The 23,495-nt window shown below is 50.1% G+C and overlaps 1 long non-coding RNA gene across 1 annotated transcript in view; it reads left to right on the plus strand.

The window, feature by feature from the left end:
• Nucleotides 1-23,495, plus strand: part of LOC110476876 (uncharacterized) — a 113,270-nt gene that overhangs the window by 84,519 nt on the left and 5,256 nt on the right. The gene's annotated exons all lie outside the window — the stretch shown is intronic.

Raw genomic sequence — 23,495 nt, forward strand, 5'->3', positions numbered from 1 at the left:
CCAGCACTTAAAGGATTTGTGGAACAATGGTTTCCTATAAAGACAGAGAGGCAACTTTTATATCAAGCATGCTTGAGATTTTTTTTCACTTGGCACATGCAGAGTCCATTAGACTTAAAGTGATCCAGGAATAATGATAGGAGCACAAGAAAAAAGAGGAAATTGAGGGAAGTGCTTTTAACTCCAGCGATCTGAAGTGTCAAAGATAAATAATACATAGATTGGCATTGCTTTCTAAAGCAGCTGCTGAGCCTGATGGAGATTTTAATGCTGAGAAACCACGTGTGCCCCACGGAGGCTTTGGAGCTAGGTCGGTGCTGCCAGGGAGAGCTGAGCTGGTGGGGAGCTCCTCTCCTCTGTGCAGCACTGGGGAGGCTGGGCTGCTCCTCTGATGGCAGCAGACTCCTCCAGCACCCTCTTTTGTCAGGTGCCTGTGTTAGTCCTGGTTTGATCATCTCCTTGCGAGAATGTGTGGAGCCTGCTCGTGCAGCAGAGGGAGGGAGGGCTGCCTTTGTGAGGCTGAGCTCTGTGTGCTGGGGAGGTGAAGCTGCTTGAAAGGGAAGGCAGGGTTTTCCTCTGAAGGTTCTCTCTGGATGGAATAAGGGATCCTGTGTGGCTTTTCCAGGCTTGCTGGTGGCAGGAGCTGATGTGGGGGTGGAGAGGCTGAATCTGAAGCAGACGGTGGCACTTGCAGGGCCCAGAGGGTGGGGATGTGCCGGCACCAGGGACCACGAAGGAGAGAGGTTTGATATGGGAGAAGAGCCTTGGAGGCAGTGTGTGCCAGAGAGGAAGGGGAGCACCAGAGAGGTGGGGAAATGAGGAGCAGGAGCCCGGCACGGGCTGCGCTCCCCTGGACAGGCTGGGGGCTCCGTGCTGGTCACAGGTGTCACCTCCTGTCACCTGGGAGCTCCCACAGTCCCCATGCCATCCTCGGGGCGTTCTCCTCCATGCCCTGTGCCCAGGGGAGCAGCCCCAACAGCTGGGCAGGGCCCAAGGGGTCTTGCTGGAGCCTCCTGCCCCGAGCCTGCTCCAGCAAGGTCTGATGGGCTGCACAGAGGCACTGCTGCCACAGCCTCGCCCAAATCCAGAACCTTGAGAGCTTTGCACTCACAAGAATTGGATTGCCTGGCTTCACAACCTTTAATAGACACAGTGTGTGGCTCTGTGTGATTCTAACAAGGCAGATAACACCCATCCTACAAGCTGGTGGCAGTCTTATATTGATTTTGAGTGATTCTGGTTTCTGTCTTTGATCAGCTATCACTTTCTGTTTGATAATTAAAGTGCATTTTCACACAGTGGCAGGAAGCCCTGATTTTCCGTGTGCAATACACTGAGTTCCCACATCACAAGGGGAACTATTGGGAAATCCATAATTGCAGGGCTCTGGCAACCTTTAAATATTTCCATGGTTACTGAGGGGAAGGAGTTTCCCATTGGTTGGTGCAGTAATTATTTCAGTGGCAAGGATGAACATGATTTTTGAAGTTGTTTGTTAGAGTGTTATTCGGATTTAACTTAATTTTGCAGCTCTTAGAGTACAATTTCCATATGAGCTGTTTGTTGCTTTCTGTTAATGAGGAGCATTAAAACTTTGGCTAATTGTGCCAGTGGAATGATGTGGAAAACTTTACCACTGGTGCTTTTGCATTGCTTTCAAGTGAATGAGGAAAGCCATATTCTTGTGATCTTTTGTCTTCACTGTGGCTTGTGTCTGGATTTCATGTCAATACTAAAAATTGTGGTTTTACTGATAAAAAATCCCCAGAAAGGAAAATCCAAGTTGTAACAAAAAATGATGAGTTTTTGCCTTTGGTGCATTTTATGCCGTAGAAATGAACGTGCTGAGATCCCACACGGGCCAGCTCTGAGCAGCTGGTGCCTGGTCATTTTGGGGTGTCTCCATAGAGTTCCTCATAGTCAAGAGGGGACAAAAACTGCCCGTGGGCAGGCTGGGGGGCAGCTGGGGAGAGTGCCAGGGGCTGTGTGTGTAGGGGTGCTGAGACTTCCCTTCCAGAACTTTTCCACAACAAAGGAGGACAGCATTACCTGAATAAGTGGCTTATGAAATGCTGCTCAGCTCCCCAGCAGCAAGGACATGGCAGGAATTCTGGAGAGAGCCCCAGCCTGTAATGCTGGGGATGTGAAATGATGCCAGGAATCGGAACCTGCTTTCATGTGTGCTTGTTTCTGACTCCTCTCATTTCCTTCAAGAGCGTCTGTACAGGACAGCCTGGGTGTCTCTGGGCCAGGCGACTCCTTGGTGCCTTTGCCACTGGGGCCTGACATTACTGGAGTTAAACATTTACAGCTCACTACTTGTGCCAGTTTTCTGGCCCATTATAAGTCCAACCCAGCTTGACGAACAAACCTCCAAATTTGTATTATACAGTGAGCCCTCAGCATGTTGGCTTCCTCTAGGGAAGTAAAAACAAGTATTAATGTCAGACTGGATTTGAACTGAAAGCATCACACAGGCGTTGTTTTATGGGGTAGCACTCTTCCACTGGGTTGTTTGGGCTTTTTTTCTTTTTTTTTTTTTTTTTTGTTCCTACCTCCTCCTGCTGACTACCCACAGCCCCAAATTAGGACAGCTAGAAATTTTCTGGTTGAAAAAGCTCAAATACTGCTACCTTTCCTACGTCTCTGTGCTAATGCCAAGGGCACAGGGATAGAAGCAAGGCTTGAGGCACAAACCTGGGGCAGTTCACACTGTGGCAGCTGCAGACAAAGAGGCAGACTGTGTGTTGAAAGCGTGGCAGGTTTAGTCAGGATGCAGCCCAGGGGGCACAGTTAGTTCATTTTTGGGGGCTGTGTGTGCAGATTGATTTATTTTTAATTGGGGCAGCGGTAGCTCATGCTGCTGAGGTTTAGTGTTGTTGTGGATTGAGGGGCCAAATGCTGCCCTGCTGACCCAGCCAAGCCCATCCTCCCAGGGGCTGCACTGATGCTGACAGCACCCAGACCTCAGTGTGGCTGTAAAACAAAACCTGCTGTGGCTGTGGCCAGCTAAATCAGCAAGGTGAGATGCTGTGCCCAGCCAGGGCTGACTCCTGGCCCTGCAGAAGGGTGGGCAGCCAGAGGTGCTTTTCTCATCCATCAGCCCCCTTCGTCACTCACAGCAAACCTTTGGGAGAACCTGGCATGGGAACTGAGTCTCCTTCCCTTCCCACACCTGGCTGTGGGATCTGGCCCATCTCCCCTCCCCTCTGGTCCCTGGATTCATCTTGTCCTGGTGTGGTTTGGGGTGACTTGGAGCAGTGGCACACAAGATTAATGGAAATGTTCTGTAGTCCCTTCAAGTCCTCCCGGTGAGATAATGGGATGCAGATTGATCTGCTCCATCCTCTGCCCGCCCCTGCCTCACCAGAGCCTTTGCAGCATGGCAGCCGTGCTTCTCTGCTTTATTTATTTCTTTTAAACGAGGGAGGAAGGATGTTAAATATCCCAATTGGTAACTATTATTTGAGAGAATTATTTTTTTTCACTTTTAGCCAGCCCCGCTGATTTTTAACCCTCTGATGGCAGCAGCCTTGTCTGTCTGCACGTGCAGTGTGGACTGTGACAGACACACTGGGATGCTGTCCTGGAGACCAGCCAGACTTCCCCTACTTATCCCAGCCTCTCCATCACTGTCTCTCTTGCTTCTGCTTTTTAGAAACCATTATGAAAATTATTAGAAAATTTTCCTTTTTAGTGTTTGTCTGAATAGTGTTTGTCACAGCTAGAATTGCATCTGCACACATGATTACAGTGTGTAATGAGAACAGAAAATACTGATCAAACCCAGCTGATAAATCTTACATTTTCTATGAGGTAAGTCTCAGGCAAGCTGTCTCTGTGTCAGAATGGAAGCAGTTTCATAATGATGAGAATTTCTTGTTTAGTGTCTTCAAACAAATCCTCATTACAACTAAGCCGTGTGTTCAGTGTCTGCCCTGGGTCAGTGTACAAAAAAAAAGAAATTCACAGCAAAGGCAATTCCAAGTCACTACCTGAAGATCTTTAAAAAAATAAAAGAATTAACTTGTCTATAAATTCACATTTTCCCCTTCTTCATTTTCCCCTTCCTCTTCTCAGCTCTTTTGGCTCAGGCATTCCTGGGTGGCCTTTGCCCTTAGGGCAGCTCGTGGTGCTGCAGTGGAGATGCACTCATGTTTTACCTGAGCTCTCTGTCAGCCTCTCTGTGTGGCTGGCTGTCAGAATATCCTGTACCAAAACGTTCCAGGGCTAATTACAGGCTTTTCCAAATGACTTTTCCTTTGCTCTGAGCCTGCTGCCAGGACGGGCATCCCTGGAGGCAGCAGGTGAGGAGGAATGCCCCAGCAGGGGTTTCAGGTGGGGAGCAGTGTCCCAGCAGGTGTTTCGGGTGTGTTTCGGGTGTGTTTCAGGTGTGTTTCAGGTGTGTTTCAGGTGTGTTTCAGGTGTGTTTCACGTGGGGAGCAGTGCCCCAAGCCCGTTGTTGCTCCGAGGGCGCTGGCGGTGCGCTCTGCAGTGCAGCTGTGGTTATTGCAGCTGAAAATACACATTTTCCCTGCTTTTCCTAGACCTAAAAGTGTCCTTAAGGTCTGGATGTTTTAGCAATGCCTTGAGGAGAGGGTTTTCTGTAAACACCAGTATGTTGGTTTTGTTTTTTTTTTTTTTAATCATATTCCATGTACCATCAAGGTTGAGGGATCAGCATTGCAGCAGGGACAGCTGAGACAGCGCTGTGGCTGCCTGGCTGTCAGGGCAGCTCTGGGGGGAGTGGGTGTTTTTCCCTAGCCTGGCTCGGGCATGATGCTTCAAAATTTGTGCCAGGCCAGCTTGAACAGGCTGGTGTGCATGGGACTGGAATATCAATAATGGCTGAAGTTAACTCAGTGATTCCAGGGCATTGTAGTGAGAAAATATTGCATTTTCTGAAGGCTCAACTGTAGTGGTTCCATTTAGAAATGCACTTTAAAGCAGGGTTACAGTATTATCCTGTGTTACTAAGTGACCACTTTGTTCTCATAAACTGGACTTTTTCTAGCACATGTTCTGGGTGCTGACTTAATCCCAGGAAGAAAATGAATCCATTCCAGGAAGCAGAGTTGCTTCCATTGCAAGCTCCAAGTCATGGTTGCTTTGCTCAGTGTGAGGATCTGAGCCTGCCAGTGTGTGATTTCAGTGACTAAGATGGCTTTTTATTGCCACTGCTGTCAGCAGTTCCAGTTTCCATCAAACAGCTACTTTTTGGTGTGGAAATTCAGCATGCACGTTGTCATGCTGGGTGCAAACCTCCACCTGCACGCAGAGCTGAGGCAGAAAAGCTCGCTCCTGCTCGCCCAGGCTGGCACAGCTGAGGCAGAAAAGCTCGCTCCTGCTCGCCCCGGCTGTGTCTGCACCTCCTCAGGGCAGCAGGAGGCACAGGACCCGCAGGGACCCGTCCTGGCTGTGCCAGGAGCTGCTCTGCAGGACCAGGGACATCAGCCTGCTCACTCAGGGCCTGGCACAGCCTCCTTGCCTGGCCTTTGCTCGCCAGAGGCTCGGAGGCCATCCTCACTGCTGAGTCTCTCTGGAGGCAGGAATTGCTCCCTGTGCACGTGGAGAGGAGCTCTGCACGGTGGTGGGACCGGAGATGGGCCATGCTTTGCTCCCTTCTGACGCTGCTGGGAGATTTCTGGGCTGCAAACAGCACCCCCAGAGCAGCTGGGAGGGAGAGGTCTCCTCGTTTTGTTGCTCCGCTGCTGCAGAAGGCAGCAACATGCAGCTGTCAGGGGTTTCCCTGCAGCTGTGTTCTTCACAGAGGCATCTCGCGGTTTGTCTCGGCATCCCTCAGGCAAATGCCACAGAATTGCTTCTGTTTAGCAGAAGGAGCCCTGGGCTTGGGTGCTGCCAGGGAGAGCAGGCACTGTCCAACAGGAGCCCTGTGGCCTGGGGACACACAGGGGCTGTGGGGAGGGACAGTTCTGCTCTCAGGTGCTTTTCTCCCTCCCTGCTCCCCAGGGCCAGCTCACACACGGTGTGCCACGGCCGAGTCCCCAGACCAAGAACTCCCAGGTTTTCCTTTTGTGAGCCCTGCTGCTTTGGCCAAGGCTGTGGCGTGGTGGAGTGTTTCTAGGTGGGTGTAAGTGAGAGCAAGGTTTGACTCAAAATTCTTAAGTTAGCCTCAAATGAGAATCCTGGAAGAGGAGGAGGACAAATAGAGATAACTTTGGCTTGGCTTCAGAAAGCTGGGGGCTTTTTTATAGAGACGAGAATGTATTTCAGATTTGTTGTTGCACAAAGTTGAGTTTTGTTTGGAAAAGGCCAAGTGGCAAATTGTGTGATTATATTAAGCTCGCAGGTGGTGACTCACTGGCATAAATTATTTCCAGGAAACAAATGGAAGGAAGGGTAATGATATGTTGTTTCTTCTCCCGTGGAATAAAGGAATAACCTTTCTGCCTGGGGGTACTTCTAGAAAAGCAGATAAAACCTGGAGTCAAAACCACTTAAATCGGTAAGCTCTGTCTTTAACGTTGGCTTCAAATTTCTGTGCTGCAGTTTCTGAAGAAGAGGCTGAGAATCAAATTACTTCCATCCCCAGAGACTGGAAGCCTATTTTGAGTTATTCAAAATGTTTTCTGTGCACCTCTGCTGAGAAAGTCCCTAAATATGAGTCCTTGTGGGAGGAAGCTGCTTAAGCAGGTGGAGTAAGAGGACTGGGAATAGTCTTTGTCCCTTTGGATGAGCCTTTCCAGGCTCTTTCTCTGTTAGCCACTGCATGGGGTGAAGAATGCTGGCATTTGGGAAAAGCAGAAGGAGATGGTCCAGTTGTGGAGTATCACTTCTGCTAAGACTTAAAAAAATATATAGTAATTTGAAACCACTCACTTATCAAAGAAAAAGCAATTCATATTTGCAGATCTCTTTGCAACACAGAAATATTTTATAATAAACACACAAAGAGTCATTACAACTTGTACTTCCTCAAATAAAATTAAAAGTAACTTACAACCCCAGCAAGTCCTGGTGATAGAGGAGACATAATTTTTAAAACTTAGTATTTCTATTTTGGAACAATTACAGAACCTTGTATTATAGAGGATTATGTGATTGCTTTTCATGTGGCAACACCATTTAATTAAGGTTTAAACAGATGGTTAACAGGAATAGTATTGTAGGCTTCATCAAAGTAAAATCTAAAGGGCACAATAATATTTCCACTTCAAAGTGGTTTGTTTTGATTTCTACCAATAAATAAATAAATTTCACATGTCAGGGAAAGCCCTCTCACAGCACAGTTATGTATTACTACTTGTGCAGTGACGTGTGGTCACAGAACAGGGATTGCATTTGTAACCCCAGCGCAGATACAAACCCACCAAAGGAGCAAAGCGCTCAATTTCTGACACTCAGTGGTACCCGCTGAGAGTGAAAAACCCCAGCAAACTGGTTTTGGCAACTGGGAAGAGCACGGGCAGGAGGTGAGTGGAGAGGCAGCCCCTCTGCCTGCCCTGGCAGTGCCCAGCCCAGCGGAGAGCCAGCGGGCTCAGCACAGCCAGCAGGGAGATAACAAAGGGACAGAGGCAATCTCTTATCTCCCTTCCCGCAGGGAAGCAGAGGAAAGATGGGGTTTAGCCAAAGAGCAGGACTGCAAATGTGGAAACAAAGTGGATCAGGGGAGCAGCTGCCACCCACAGCCCGTGCTCTGCTGTCCCCCTCTGCCCTCCCTGCTTGCTGGAAACCACGGGAGGAAAGGGAGTGCAGCATCCTTGTGTGGATGGGGCTTATTTACTTCTCCTCTACAACACAGGTCTGTGGAAGAGGCACCATCACAACCCCCATCCAACCTTTCACAGTCGGAAAGGAGAAAGCACAGTATCTAAATCAAACTGAAATGAAATTTCCAGGACTTGTTAGGGCAGAGCATTACTCTGATAAGCAGACTGGCCTGTGCAGAAGGAGCGGCCGTGCTGGCCCCAGGCCACCTCCAGGGACAGGGAGAGCAGCCCTGCAGAGATAAGTGCCTATTCCTGGCCATGGTCAGCAGCCAGGCTGCCCTGCAGCCCAAAAGATTTCCAGGAAGGAGAGGTCAGGGAGGATGAAGCAGCCGTCTGGGAGCTGTCACTCTGTTCAGTGTGCTTTCTGCCACTGCACTCTGCACACTCACGGGCAGGTCAAGAACAAACCCCAGGTCAGAAGCTGCCTTGCTCCAGCAGGGATGCCTTGGAAATGGGGCTGGGATTCATCCTGTCCAGCTTGAGTTAAAATCTCATTTCCTCGGCACTGCAGGAATAAATCTGCAGTTTTGGAGGCCATGCAGCCTGTGCCTTCAGCCCTTGGCTGTCGAGGGAGCCTGAGCAGCTCTGCTGAGCCCGGGTGCTGCTCTCACCTGGCTGCAGGTGAGGCTGGAGCTGCTCCTGCCCTGTGCCCCTTGCAGAAAGGTGCTGGCACAGGGGACAGCCCGGCAGCTCCTGCACCCAGCTCCAGCAGCCCTGGGCTCTCTGGGGGTGCTGCAGGGGTCCCTGCCTGTCCTGCAGCAACACCAGGCAGCTTTTCAGGAGAATACTCTGAAATGAAACGACTGAGGCAAACAGCTCTGGAGACATCCCATTTATAATCAGCACACGCAAAAGACAGGAAGGTGTTCCTTGTTCAACACCCAATGTCATTAAACTTTACCCTGGCAAATATCAGAGCTGCTGGAAACAAATTCAGCCTTTTCTGCAAATACAAACTCCTGCTTTAAAGGGATAATTTCCCTAAGCACTCAAGTGACAGGTTTGGGAGGTGTAATTAGAAAACCCTGACAGACTTAAAAGGAAATTTTTTTACCCACAAAGATGCAAGTGTGCAAGATGCTCCATTGTCCTAAGGTTCAATGTGTTTAGTACTCTTGTTGCTTAAAGTGATAATCAGACCATGTTAATTTAACAGAAGTCAGAAGAAAGATGAACAGTATCTAATCCAACCTCAGTCTCTCTTGCTTAACTCTTCTTAGGGTAGCAGGCAGTGCAATTTTCTTTTTTGTTTGGTATGTTATCCCCACAGAGTTGTCACCTCTCCCCCTGTCCTTCTCCACCCCTCCCTGTCTCCTTGTGTGTTCCTCCCCCAGCTGATTTCCAGTTTTCATTCCTTGCAGAAGAGGTGACTCACAGGATCCTGGTTGTATCAGCATCTCCAAAGCGTTTAACAGCAGGAGCAACTTGAACACGGCATGAAAGTTAAAAGCTGATGAAAGCATAATTTAACATAACATTAATAGGCCAGATTCTCCACTGATATAAACTGAGGAGAAAATGAAATTGTGCTGGTTTTCACCATCTAAAGCGAGGCACAGTGCAGATCTCTGGTTAAAAGTACCTTGTGTAGTTATAATTTCACACTCTAAGTGGTCTGGAAGACAGGGAATTAAGCAACAGGGCTAAGCATTTTCCAGAAATAGAGGCATCAGTGGGAGTTGCAACAGGATTTGGTATGTAATTACTATCCTTCCTGGGGTGTCAGGCTCATCCATAAGAGCAAAGCTTTTGTTTTGTGCTGGAACACGCAGAGCAAAGCGGCAGCTGGAGGGGGCACCGAGGGCAGCCCCGGGTGAGGGGGCTGTGCCCAGCCCTGGGGCTCGGGGACACGGTGCCCGCCTAGCCCAGCTCCTCCCAAACCCCCTCTGCAAGAGGAGTGCACCTCAGGAGCAGCCCAGAAACGGGCCTGGGCTGCCAGAGGGGACAGCAGGGCTGGATGGGCTGAGAGAATCCCCCAGGAACCGTGGAAAACCAGAGAAAGGTTCTGGGAGGGAACAGCACCTTACAGGCAGTTAGTCAGGAGCTGGGGCAGGAGCCAGATGATCCCTGGGATCCTGCAGGACCAGGACGTGCCTGCAGCTCCTGCAGGAGCAGCGATGTCCCAGGGCAGGCTGTGGCACTCAGGAGCTGCAGTGAGGGGTGCCATATCCCACAGTGTCATTGCTGGGAGCAGCACCGAGGGAGGAAAGTGGCTTTGGGAGTCCTTGCTTTCATGGGCTGGTTCGGATCTTGCAGGACTGGCTGTGGTTCTGTGGCTGATGTGGTTCTGCCCTTTGGGAGAGGTGTCAATTCCCCACAAAACCTGTGGTTTTTGTGTTTCGGGTGTGTGTGCCTCATGCAGTTGCCCAGAAGACCCTGATGTTGGTTCTTTTCTCCTGGTTTCTTTTCCTTGTGGAGAAATCTTGTTTTCCTCCCCGTGTTGCTGTGGCTCTCTAGGCTGTGGAAAGGGAGGAGATGAAGCACTGCCTGGCAGTTCTGTGCAGCTGTGGCCCTGGCAGGGGAAGGTGCTGCAGCAGGGGCAGCCAGGAGCTCCGGCCATGGGCTGGCAGGAGTGCTCAGCCCCTCGGGATGCCCGGGTGGATTTTGGGGGGCAAGCACCCCCTGAGCTCAGGCCATGAGCTGGACTGTGGCTCTGGATGACTCGGGGTGGCTTGCTGCAAGTGATTTCCAGCCAGCTGATCGCTCTGCCCACGCCATCCCAGAGGCACGGGATCCTTTCCTCGCGGTGTGCAGAGCTCTCCCAGCGGGCTCAGGCTCAGCCCCTGTCCTGGGCAGGGCTGGCTCCCCCAGCAGCCCCTCCACCCCAGCTCGGGGCAATGCCGAGCAGGGGCAGCAGTTCCCCCTGGCAGCAGGAGGGTTGGGAAGCTCGCCAGGCTCCGTGTGCCGAGCACGGGGGCTCTGGGAGCGCTGACTCACAGCACTCACATCGCCCTCAGTGCCAGGGCAGCAGTGAAAAATAGTCCAGAACCTTCCCTCTGGGGTACCTAGCTCATTTTAGGCTGCATAAATCCTCCTCACAGGTTTGCAATAAGACTTTGGTTAACTTTTTGCAGGTGATTTAAAGCGTGTGTCTGACAAGATTTCCTGTGCCATGTTTCCCTTGATGCTGGAATGTCCTTTGGCATTCAATAAAATCCAGAGTGCTTATGTTAATTTGATTTTTGCAATCAAGCCACCTTAAATTGCATTTATTCCTGTGGTGACTCATGCTGTAATGATCTGATTTGTAGATCAGGTCCAACTTCTGCAGGGCATTGTGCAAACATGAGACAATTTCCTTCTCACAAATCTTGGAGGGCACTTTCAGTTCATCACTTTCAGTAACAAAAGAAATGAACGCATTTTTGCCTACTCCAAGTAGGAGACAGAGCTTCCAATTGTTTTTAAAATAAAATTTACAATATTTTAGTAAAACAGGCATGAAAATTTGTCAGGTGGGATCTGTGATCCCAAAGGGGTGAAAAAAATGAAAGTCTCACAGTGCAGAAGCCACGGTGGGAGTAGAGGCGACAGAAGCTGTAGCTGTGGTCTGTGGACAAGGAAAAATGTGCATTGCAACCAGCGCAGGGAAACTCCAGGTGCTGGGTTTACTGTGGACAAAACCCTTGCAGAAATCCAGCTGTTGTTGCTGATGTTGGGTCAAGGGAAGCTGCGAACACACCTGAAACGCAATATAGGCCCTGGCTGGGAGCGGGGCTGACAGGCCAGCAGAGCCACCAGCTAATTAACTCTGCCCAGGCAGCCTCGGCAGAGCTCTGCTGCTGCTGTGCAGGGGCTGCACGGGAGCTGCAGGGGAGCTGCACGGGAGCTGTATGGGAGCTGCAGCTCCCCTGTGGAGGAAGGAGGCTGAGGAGCCTTTCAGTGCCAGCAGGAGCACCCTGGTGTCCTGGCTGACAGACTCTTGTCCTGGGCACACACGGAGAGTTTTCTTGGCCTTAGCGTGATTTGCACTTGGAGAAACACTTTTTCTCTTTTCTCTACTGACTTGTTTTCCATAAGCACAGCTGACTTGGGATCAGCTGTGTCCTTCCCTTCCTGCTACCAGGCACCCATTTCCAGGGCACAGATTCCAGGATTTGCTGCTTTAGGAGCAGTGACCCTTTGCATTTGTTTCAAGTCACATTGCTCTTTTTCCATGGTAAAGCCTTGGAAACTCATTCCGTATTGTAACAGTCCCTTCTGGTTACTTTAATCCTAAATTCAGCAGTTTCATTAAATTACTCATTCTCCCCCATTTTCTTTGTGATCACCAGCCATGTCAGTCACAGCCACTCTTCAAAGAGGGAGGCTGAACTCTACATCAGATAGGACTTCTTTCTTTTTATTTATAAAGCAAAGCATGAGTTCTAACAGGTCCACTAGTCATATCTATTGATTTGGTACTTAATCATATGAACACAATGAATATTCAGTGCCTGTATGATATAAAAAGAACAATCAGAATAAGCTATTAGAGGTGCTGGAATCTCATTTAAAATCTAATTAGGTCTAGAACAAAACTAGAGGAGTCCTGTCTGAGTAGGAAGAAATAGATGTGTCTATGTAATGATTGAAAAGCTTTCTTTTTTCATCCTTCTCTTGGCATGTATTAAGAAACTAGATTTTTTTTTTTTTCCAGTTCAGGCTTGGAAAACCATTAGTTTGGCTGGTACCCTCAAGCTTTAACTGACAGATGAAGCTGATCACTCTGTGCTGTGTAACTGTGCAGAGCTACAGTCATGGTGTTTGGGTGGGCAGTCCACTCAAGCAGAAATTGTTTTATTGCTCTCCCTGTTCCACTGCACTGAGCAGCTCATAAACTCCTGAGTTTGCACTGTTTTAATTGACCTTGTAGTTTTCTGGATTTTATCACTCTATCAGATCAGTGGTCTGTGATGTTTCCCCCCTTTTTAATAACAAAACTGAGAAAAACTGCAGATATTTATGGCTCTCTTACATAAATATCATGGCTCAGCTTGCAGGGGCTGTCTTGCATGAAGGCAGATCCAGGCTTTGCTCAGCTGGGCAGAGCTGAGCAGGTGAATTTTTCCCTTCCCTTTAACAGTTAGGCTGGCTCTCACCCATGCTTGACTTGTCCTGCCGAGGCAGGCAGAGGCCTGAGCAGAGGTCACCCTGTGCTGAGCTGCTGCCCAGCCTGGCTCGGCTTTGCTTGGCATCACAAACGTTGCTGGGCTCTGGAATCTGACCTGGGGTGGGCAGGGGTCTGCAGGGGTCCCGCGGAGCCTCAGGGGCAGCCCAGAAGGGATCGAAGCCCTGCCCACCCGTTCTGGAGCTGTCAGCTCTGGGTTGGCACAGGGGCTGCTCGGGGTGCCCTGCACCCACACCCCGCTGCCAGAGCCGGGCAGGGCTGGGGCTGCCAGGCATGCCAGGGCTCTGGGGGCACGAGGGGACTGTGCCTGCTGTGTTCGAGGACATTGCTGGCTTTTACCATCCATTATTCAGAGGCTGCGCCCAGGAATTTGCTGCTGTGCCACTTCCAGCTCAGAGCACAGCCTCAGACCTTCAGGTGCAGCTCCATTCACTCTGAACCCAGCTGCTGGGAGCCTCTCTGGGTGCTGCCAGGCAGGGTGCCAGGGTCAGCAAGGCTGCAGGGAGGGCTTGGCCAGGAGCTGCTGCACAGCCCATGGTACTGGTGCTTTCCTAGAAATGCAGCCCTGGTACAGAAATGTCATTTCATTCATTAATTCATTCTGTGGTTGCTGAACATTCAGCTGGGAACGATCTTTCTGCATGGAAACCTGTTCCTCTCCCACCTCCAGCATTTCCTGAGGGTGCAGGAGCCGAGGCAGTGCTCCAGGCAGAGTGCCTTTCACAGCAGCACAAGGCTCAGCCTGAGGCCGTGCTGCAAGGACTTCGGAGCTGCCAGCTGCAGTATCCCCCTCCCAAATGCTGTCTAGAACTGCTAGAGAACATGCAAGGAATTGCATTTACAAGTGTGTTAGCTCACATGTAAATAAGGAATGGAAGGGAGTCGGGGAAGATCGTGCTGCTGCCCTGCACAGGTGCTATATTCACCCAGGGGCTGAGCAGTAAGGACCCACCCCTAAGGAACTCCAGACGCTGCATTGTCACTGATCACTGTGAATATTCCGTTCCACAGGTACAGCCCAAGCTGTGCACACCTTCTCCCCCTGCAGGAGCTGGCTGCTGCCGCCACTCCAGCCCTGCAAATTCAAGTTATGGAGACGTAGCTCAGCCATAGTCAGCCAAAAGAAGCCCCGGGACTTCTCTTTGCAAGGGAAAAAATGGCACTCATGAACATGAGATTAATTCCTGAATTAGGGTGTATTCCTCATGGATTGAGGATGAGGAGGAAGGTCTTGAGGTCTTGTTCAGTTTGCTTACAGTTTGCTTGCCTTTCTTCTCCTTGCTGCAATGAATTAGACCTTACAGAAGTGGGCACCTGCCAGGTATGACTTTAGACTTTTCAGGCTGCTGTGTGCAGGGATCCTAATTTCTGCCTGATATGCATTATCTTCCATAACTGTGTTATTCCCAGGGTTTGATTTTGATTCTGTTCCATTTCATCTGAGATGAATGGCTTTAATCAGAATCTCTTAAACCCACTCTGTTCAATGGCAGCCCTTTATAAGAGGCTAAGAAACATACCACAGTCTTTCCCTGGCAAGGCAAGAGGCTAAATGAAGAGAAGCATTTAGCTTCTAACTGGATTCTGGCTATGGAGCTCTGAGGGTTTATAAGATTTTCCAGTGATAGCATCATTTGGCCTCTGTAAGTGGAAGCTGGGTGAGAAAATACAATCTATCTGTCTGCTCTGAAATGTGCTTATTGATTTCAGCAGTTGTACTGTGATTGTTCTCACAAATCAGCTAATTGAGGTCCTTAATGAGAGGAGACTTAAGCAGCAGTAAATTTTGGTTTGCCTCCCCAGTGGACAGCAGCTGACCAAGTCTGGTGCTCCCTGTTAGGCAATGCTGTTCTTCAAGCACGCTGGGCCGAGTGACAGGAATGAGGGAGGTTTCTCAGGGTGCTGGGGCTCTCCTTCATCCCTCCCTCAGTTTGTGAGTTTGTTTGTGAGGCTGAGCTGTGCTGGGCTCGCTGTCCTGCGCCAGAGAGGAGCTTTGCACCCACCCTGGCAGCCTCAGAGCTCGGTGCCAAGCGCTGCAGCCAGGGCAGCCAGCTCTCCCAGCTGGGCACAGCTGAGCCCTGCTGAGACAGGAGATCCTGGTTTGGAGGGTTTGGAGGGTTTGTCTGAGTCCTACCTGCAAACGCTCCCTGCTGCTCGTTTCCTGAGCTCTGTGCTGCCCAGTGCTGCCCAGTGCTGCCCAGTGCTCCTGCCCAGTGCTCCTGCCCAGCTCCAGCTGCCCTCCCGGGCTGGCAGCACACAGGCTCTGCAGGGAGGCACCACAGCAGCCCCGTGATGCCAGCCTGATGCCAGCCGTGATGCCAGGCAGCTCTGGCTTTTGGCCATTCCAGACAGATTTCGGCAGCTCTTCAGTCTCCAGTTCACATGTGCTCTGCTGCCTCCCTCTGCAGCTTTCACTGACAGGAGAGGACGCTGAAGTTCATCTGGAAGTTCAGAAAGTTAACGTGCTTTCTCCTCTGAACTTTCAAAATCCACCTAAAGGCTTTTAGCTGATTATCTCCAGTCTCTTCTCTCTAATGACTCCAGTTTATTGATGTTGCACAAGAATCCCTGGATAACCCTCTCTATTAATTATCAATGACTATTGAGCTTGGGAAATTATTCTGTTAACTTTGCCTTTAGTCTCCTCTTTCCTGTCAGAGCCTGCAATTCTCTCCTAATTACTGCATCTTGTTGACTTCTCTTCCCATTTTTTAAAGATAAGCTTGTGCTAAGTATGAGCTTTTGAAAGAGGGAAGTAAAAAGTCTTCATTAAAGTGTGGTTGTGATTTGAATGCAAATATGTCATTGACTAAGGGGAACCCTGAATTTTGATTGAAAATTCACCACTGATTAAGCAATATTGTTTCTCTTGATTAGATTTTGAGATTGTCTCTGCATCTTACCCTCACAAGGATGAGTTCTTGTTCAAGTGGAGTTACACAGATCAGACTGATCATGTCCCATACTTGGCTGCTCTGGGTCCTTTTTTAACACTTCTCAGCTGTTCAGCTGATTAAAAAGGAACCATCGATATGTGAGGACGTGAAGAGGCCCCGCTGGGGAGTTCTGAGTCTGCACGTGCTGCAGTCAGGGACCAGCAGAGCTTTTGCTTTTGCTGCTGGGTCGTGCAGATGGATGAGGAGAAATCTTCCCTGCAGCTTTTTAAGGTCCCCAAAATAGTTTTAAGACATTTTATTTTTCACAGAGAGGGTCACTGCTATTGTGAAGGCTTTCATGGTGTAGTGTTACTGGGGCAACCACCCACTGTCTGTGCACCAGATTTTGTCTGTTGAGAACTGAGTATTTTGTCCTAAAAATTTGCAGTCCAGTGGGTTCCTCCCTAAACAGTAGTTACCTACAATTTAATTCTTTAGGATCAAAGAGTGAACATGGGTTGAAAGGGATCTCTGGCTTTTATTCTACTCTGAAGAGAGCAGGTTGTTTCCTTTATCCTCAGCAGAGCACGCTGCTGCCTGTTCGTGCTCTCAAACAGAAAAGTTTTCAGTAACTCGGCTGAGAAAGTAGGTCTGGGTCTCAGTGCTGGCTCCCTTCCTGGTCTGTCCCTGGTGCCTCTTGCTCCCTTTCAGAGAGGACAGCCCAGGCCTCAGCCTGGTGCTTCCACCGAGCTGCTAGGCTGAATGGTGGCTGGCAGCAAAACCCATCCCCGTTCCTCCAGAAACTCGTTAAAACCAAGTGACTCTGAGCTGCAGCAAAGTGATTTCTGTTGGACTACATCACCAATTTAGCAGGTGTGGGAAAGGTAAAATCATTAAGTAGCTTCTTGTAAAGAAATCCAACTAGAAACTTAAAAAATCCCCAATATATGTTCACTTATTTGATCAACTTTGCAGGCATAACTTCTTCTAATCATGTACTGCATTCCTAAGAGAGAGGACATGGATTTTTTTTGCCATCCCAGTTTTTCCCGTGGCTCATTATAACTGCAATATTTTGTGTAGGTGTTTAGAACAGAGGACTGGGAGTTCCATCACTGCAGTATTTCGGGACACGTACTGGCTGCATAGTGCAGCTGTAGCTCTCTGTGCTGAGAGTTAAGGAAGATTTTTTTTTTTCTGTATGAAAAGAATATGTATTATTTTGCATATTGTTTTTGATTTTTATAGAGCTATTGGTGTTCATAATGGAGGTCTGACTGCTCTTAGGACTGGGTAACCAATTTTGGTGTCAGTGGGGGTCTTTTCACGCCTCTCATTTGATCCCAGTTCATGCTGGAGTGCCATGGCAGCAGTGTCCTGGCTCTGCAGGCACGGCAGCATCGCTGCAGCCTTCGTGTGCTGCTCACTGTGCTCTCAGCCACAGCTCCTGTCATTTCAGTTCTTTGTTCAGAAAGGAAAAGAAAGTTTTCACAGCTTTTTTTCCCCATTTCAAAATACCGTGGCTGGACACCAGGGCCAGGATCTGTCACACAGGGACAGCGACCTGCAGCTGCAGGCTCCGGTCACCAAGTGTGCTTTCTTCAGCTTTTATTTTCACTGGGGCTTGGTTTGGTTTGGTTTTGTTGTTTTTTTTTTCTTTATTTTAATGCAGATTAGGTGATTCAGGGATGGTTTCTATGCGTTTGATTCTAGACTCTCAGGAGGACACTCACCAAGGGGCTTTTCTCTCGACTAATGCTAAACCCCAAGGCTGCTATCGATCCCTGGCTTTGCTGTTTTGCTGCTCTGTCCCAGGCACAATTTAGCAAAGGAACAATCCTGTCCTGATTATGTACCAAAATGCCAAAGCAAACAAAAGTGCAATCACAAAGGTGGATTATGAGCTGTTTTTCTTTGCTGAGGGAAGAATATTTTTTGTCTGTGCGTTTCAAGTCACACTACTGTTCGTGAGCAATTTAAAAGAGAAATATTTGATACTGCAGGGGAGTTGGTAATGACTTAATCAAAGGCAAAAATCCCTCTTTGCTCCAGTTGAATGTTCACATAGTTTAGTTCTTATTAGCATCGATTTCCCCCAAATCTTTAGCATCTGATTTATGAAAGGCAGCATAAGGAATTAGAGCAATGAAGAGGAATACTGGAGCACCAAGAGAGCGTTCTCCAGGGCCTGGTGTGGCAGTGTGGAAGCCAGGGCAGCTCTGGGAGGGCTCTCCCTCCTCTGATGGGAATTCCAGGGGCAGCAGAGCTCGGCGGGTGGGGGTCCCAGGTGTGTGCAGCAGACAGAGCCCCTGCAGCAGCCGGGCAGAGCTGCCCAAGGCTGAGAGGAGCCCGGGGCTGCTGGCACTGCCTCCCTGGGGCAGGGCTGTGCCACCTGCCAGGCTCACACAGGTGAGGGATGTGCTGGGCTCCAGGCAGAGATGTTTCCATTTCAGCCACCGGGGCTCTCTGACATTCTCAATTACAGCTCGTTTGCACACGCTCTTAGCGATTGAAATGCAGTTTGCAACCAGTGCCCCTAAGGTCTGCTCTGGGACGTGCCAAAATCCCACTGCCAAAGCTGTGAGAGGAGGTGGCATTTGCAGTGCTAATAGAGAAGGATGGGGGGGGAGGGGAAATAAAAACCTAAACTTTCTTCATCCCTTTTAAGCAGTGACTCAGTCTCCAGCCCTTCCCACAGCTCTTCACTGATGTTCTAATTGCAGACCAGTACCAGCTTAGGCTGCCTAAAAATAAACTCCACATTTTCATTTAATTGGACTGTCTGCCTCATTGCTGTGAAAATTATATAGAAGAAAATATTTACTTACAGGGTTTTCCTAAGTATGCTCTCTCAGATATCCCAAACAGGTAGGTAAGGGATCTACACAGAAACAGGGTAAGCTACAAAAGGCAGTGTGAGAGTGAGTTTGGGGCTGGGAGAGCTGGGGGGAGCCTGCCTCACCTGTGTCCCAGCCTGTGGGCTCAGGCTCTGCCTCTCTGCCTCTTCCCAAGGCTCCCCTAAAACAGGTCCGTGACTCTGAGCAGTGTTTGCTTCCTCTGGCCAGTCACTGCTTCCCCAAATCCTGCACTGTGCCTGCAGCCTGGCTTTTCCAGGGCTGGTGTCTGCAGTCAGCAGCTCACACCTGTGTCCTGGTGAGTCTGCTCTCTGTGAGAGGTTCTGGCATGTAAATAATATTGTAAATTAATGTCTCTGGCAGTGCTGCAGGGGGTGCTGGCCATTGCAGTGCTCCTGCCATTACACTGCAATGTTCTTCCAATGAACAGCAGCTTTCTCCACAAAACATTGTGCCCCTCAAGTGTCTGGAAAATAAAATGGGAATGGTGATGGGTTTTTTCATGCAGAAATATATCCTTCTGAAGATATTGGGGTTTCTGAGTGTGCTGGGAGCACTGGCTTGCAGTCATTTGAGGGAATACTGCAAAACCAGTCGTGAATATTTGCTTTTCCACTCCTTGTGAAAGGGAAACATTGACACCATGCCAATAAAATGCATTTCCTGGGGACATCAGGCAGGGGAGAGCAGGTGGATGGGGATGTGGGAGAGCCACATGATCATGATCAGGGATGTATCTGAGAGGTGCTGCCTTGAGCTCCCTCAGGAGCTGAAGGCTGGAGGGCCCATGGAGCTCACTGGGTCAGTGTCTGAAGGGTTTGCAAGGATAGCTCTTGACTGCACTATTTGCATGTGAACTGGGAAGTGACTTCTTATATTTATGGATAGTGCAATTTCAGGGTGTAAATCACAGGCAAAAAGAAAAAAAAAAAGAGCCACATTTGATAAGCAAACAGTTCGCTGAATATTTTTCCCAGCTGAAAGGTTTTGGACTCAGTGATTCTTGTGGGTTCTTTCCGGTTTCTGTTATTCTGTATTTTGTGTTGTTGGCAAAACCAGAAAATCTCAGGTAGTTCCTATTTCAGCTTTATGATGAACGATCCCAATAATTACATCTGACAGTCAAAAAATCGATGGAGACCCCTGTAAGTCGCTGATGACCAAGGCTGTCTGCCTGAACCCAGAGTGGCCAGCCCAGCTGCCCGGACTCGGCTCTGGAGCCTGTCTGGGCAGGAACTGCAGCCCAGCAGGGCCACGGTGCCCTGAGCCACAGCTGCAGGGAGCCACCACCGCTGGTCCCCAGCACAGGGTGCCCTGCAGGGATGAACGGCCTGAAATTCACTTTCTGGGAATTACAGACCAGAGCTTCAGGAAATGCTGAAGTGCTCAGAAATCATGGGACTGGCTAAAAATGGTGCCTTTACTTTTTAATGTGAGGGGGAAAGGCTGCTGCTCTACTTCCTCTTACTACAATTAATTCTTTTCTTCTGCAGAACTTTATTAATAATGAATATTTTTATGTAAAAGAAAGAAAAGGCAGGAATATTCTTGGGGCATATCCCGGTATCAGGTTCTATTGTGTAAATTGCCAAATCATCCTGAGATTTGCATTAAAAACCAGAGGTTTCGCTATCCTAAGTGCATTGTACTGTAAATGTTGTTTGTGTGCAGCTCAGTGAGGCAGCAGCCACAGGAAACCTTCGGAGTGGGGTGTTCGGGGAGCATCCCAGGGAGGGAAGCTCTGCAGGGATGCTCCTCCTGCAGCAGGGAGGCTCCGGGCAGCCTGGCTCGCTGCTCCTCGCTGATCCCTGCTCTCGGCATCCCGGGCGAGAGCCAGGGGCAGGAGAGAGCCTCCTGTCCCTGTCCCTGTCCCTGTCCCTCTCCCTGTCCCTGTCCCTCTCCCTCTCGCTCTCCCTCTCGCTCTCCTCTCCCTCTCTGATCTCAGGCGGATTTCCCCGCACTATTTTGAGCTGCGGTGAGGATAACCCAGGGATGTGGATTCTAAAGCGGCTCCCCGTGCAGCTTTCCTCCAGGGGCAGAAGGGAAGAGCAGAAGGAGGAGAACAAGGCAGACTCCAGCAGCGTTCCCAAACCTTCTGCTCGCACGGAGAGGTCCAGGCTCCCGGGGCAGAGCGCTGCCCAAGGGGGAATTCTCCTCCCGGGGCAGGAACACTTCCGAAGGGTGAATTCTCCTCCCGGGGCAGGAGCGCTGCCCAAGGGGGAATTCTTCTCCCGGGGCAGGAACACTTCCGAAGGGTGAATTCTCCTCCCGGGGCAGGAGCGCTGCCCAAGGGGGAATTCTCCTCCCGGGGCAGGAACACTTCCGAAGGGTGAATTCTCCTCCCGGGGCAGGAGCGCTGCCCAAGGGGGAATTCTCCTGCTGCCATCGCCGTTTCTGGGGAAAGCAGCGCGGTGCCCGGAGCGGCTCCCTCTGACCCGGAGCGGCTCTCGCTCTTTCTCTCTTTCTCTTTCCTTCTCTCTTTCTCCCTCCCTCTCTCCCTCCGGGCATCTCTCCGGGCCATGGTTAATCCCAGTGCCCGTCTGCAGTGAAACCTTCCCCCTTTGCTCCATTCCCCTCCTCCAAGCTCTCCTTTCTGCAGGAATCCCTCCAGGTTTGACACTCTCAGGGTCTTTGTTCCGCAGCCCAGGGCGAGCCGTTCCTGTGGGTCTGGGCTCTCCCAAGAGCAGAGGGAAAACAGGGCTGTGTGCTGAGCACCTGGTCCCCTGTCCACCCCTGGGCTTTGTCTCGGGAAGATCCAGCAGCTGCAGCCAGCGGCGTGCGAGCTGCTGTGGGGCTGCAGGAGAGCCCAGGGCAGGGATTTGAGCCTTTCCAGGCTCCAGGGCAGGGATTTGAGCCTTTCCAGGCTCCAGGGCAGGGATTTGAGCCTTTCCAGGCTCCAGGGCAGGGATTTGAGCCCTCCCAGCTCCAGGGCAGGGATTTGAGCCTTTCCAGGCTCCAGGGCAGGGATTTGAGCCCTCCCAGCTCCAGGGCACAGCCAGGCTGCAGGAGAGCCCAGCAGCCACAGGAGCCCAGGGCAGAGCCCACGCTGAGCTCACCAGCCTCCTTGGCTTGCTTTAGGCTCTCATTTGCCAGCTCCCAGCCTGTAAATGAGAGACCTGAGAATGGATATGGAAACTTTCCCTTGCCAAATTCCAAGAGTATTTATATAATTTAATCGATAAATTGCATTGATTTATTTGCACTAAGTAACTCCTTGAGGTCTGGATAATAGATAAAGGTGTGCATGGTGCTGTACAAACACATAATAAATAAATGCAGCTTGCAAATCAATTGCAAGATATTAATGATTAATCTTCTCATAGTAAAATAATGTGATGTCTTTCCATTATCGATTTTTTAAAAAAATCTGACCTAAGAAGTTTCAGAGTCATTTATTTGAGGAAGGCTGCCCTTTAAGCCAGATCTTACACTTTCCAAAAGGTCACAGGGTTTAAATATCATGGTTCCTTACAAAGCAGCACACCCTGAGAGCTTTGACAGCACCTTCATGGTCCTGCTCGAGTGAGAGCTCGGCCGCTGAGGCCAGGGCTGGCTTCTTGCAGGGAATTTCACTCTCCCACCCTCGCTGGCTGCTGCTGCAGAATGCACAAGGAGCTGTAAGGGCTGCCCCAAGGCCTGGTGCATTAACACAGGTGAGGAGCAGCACATTTCCCCCCTCACCGCCCTGGCTGGGCCATTTTCTGGCAGCAGTGAGAGGGCTGGGAGCACAACAAGGTGGTGTTTTACTGCACTGCGCTTCGTGCTGGCCTCCTGCAGGCAGGGGACAAATCTCTGGCCAGAGCAGGGTCTAATTCCAGGTGTGCTGAGCCCAATGAATCTCCTGGTGAGGCAGATGAGCCAGAGCAGATCAGATCCATTGCCCAGCCTCGGGCTCCAAGCTGTGCACAGCTGAGCTGCCTCCCCATCCCCTTCACCCCCTGTATATTATATGCATTATTAGATAGCAAGAAGGAAATGCTTATTCTACGATTATTTGTTCTAATTAATTTATTTCTTCATCAGCTTTTCAAAAGAGACAGATTTCCCTGTTTCTCTTCCTCATTGCCTTTTGGCATGTGCAGAGCAGCAAGGCAGAGCCACGTTGTCAGGATGTCTCCCTGTAACCTGCAGCTCCAGTGCTCCCCACGGATTCAGACTGGATTTTTAAAACAAACAAGGGCTTTAAATGTAATTCATGTGCAATTGTCTTTCATGCCTAAAATGTTTTGCCTTTCCTTTTTCATGCTCTCTCTTTTTCATGCACTTTTAGGCACACATCACTTTGTTTAATAGCACAGCGTTTGCTTTTGGAAGGGGCAGAGGATACTGGAGCTGTTTGGATCAGGAGGTTTTCGTTCCAGGAGAACTTGTGGGGCAGGAGAACACGTTTGCTGCTGAGCTCTGGTTCTGCTGGGAGGTTCCCTGCTGGGCACAGGGGAGGTGTTTGGCAGAGCTGGCACCCACTGCTGCTGTGAACCACCACAGATTCCGAGCACAGCTCCGTGGTTTCCTCCTGGACTGGCAGCAGCTGCGTGGCTTTAGCCCAAGGCTTGGCCAGGAAGTGAAGCAGTGCCAGGCACTGCTGCCCAGCCTCTGGCTGTGTGCTGCAGGCTCCGTGTGCCCGGGCTCGTGGCCGTGGCTGACCTCCTGTGCCACGCTGATGCTCTGCAGGAGCCTGGGAGGAGACAGCCTGGCTCTGGGCACTCAGACAGCCCTGCTGCTTCAGTTCTGGTGGCTGGGATTTCTGTTGGCATTTCATGAGGGCTCCTGCTGCTAAAGCAATGCCTAGATCTGTAGGCAGCCCAGCTTTCAGTAACTTTTCCACTTTTAAGGCATCATTAATGCCATCCCACTCCATGGCTATTCCCAGGCCTACGGTCTCTTACCAGCACTTTCTTGTACATATATTTTAATTTCCTTTAAC

The sequence above is a fragment of the Lonchura striata genome, chromosome 14 (genome assembly GCF_046129695.1).
Source record: "Lonchura striata isolate bLonStr1 chromosome 14, bLonStr1.mat, whole genome shotgun sequence".
Lineage (NCBI taxonomy): Eukaryota > Metazoa > Chordata > Aves > Passeriformes > Estrildidae > Lonchura > Lonchura striata.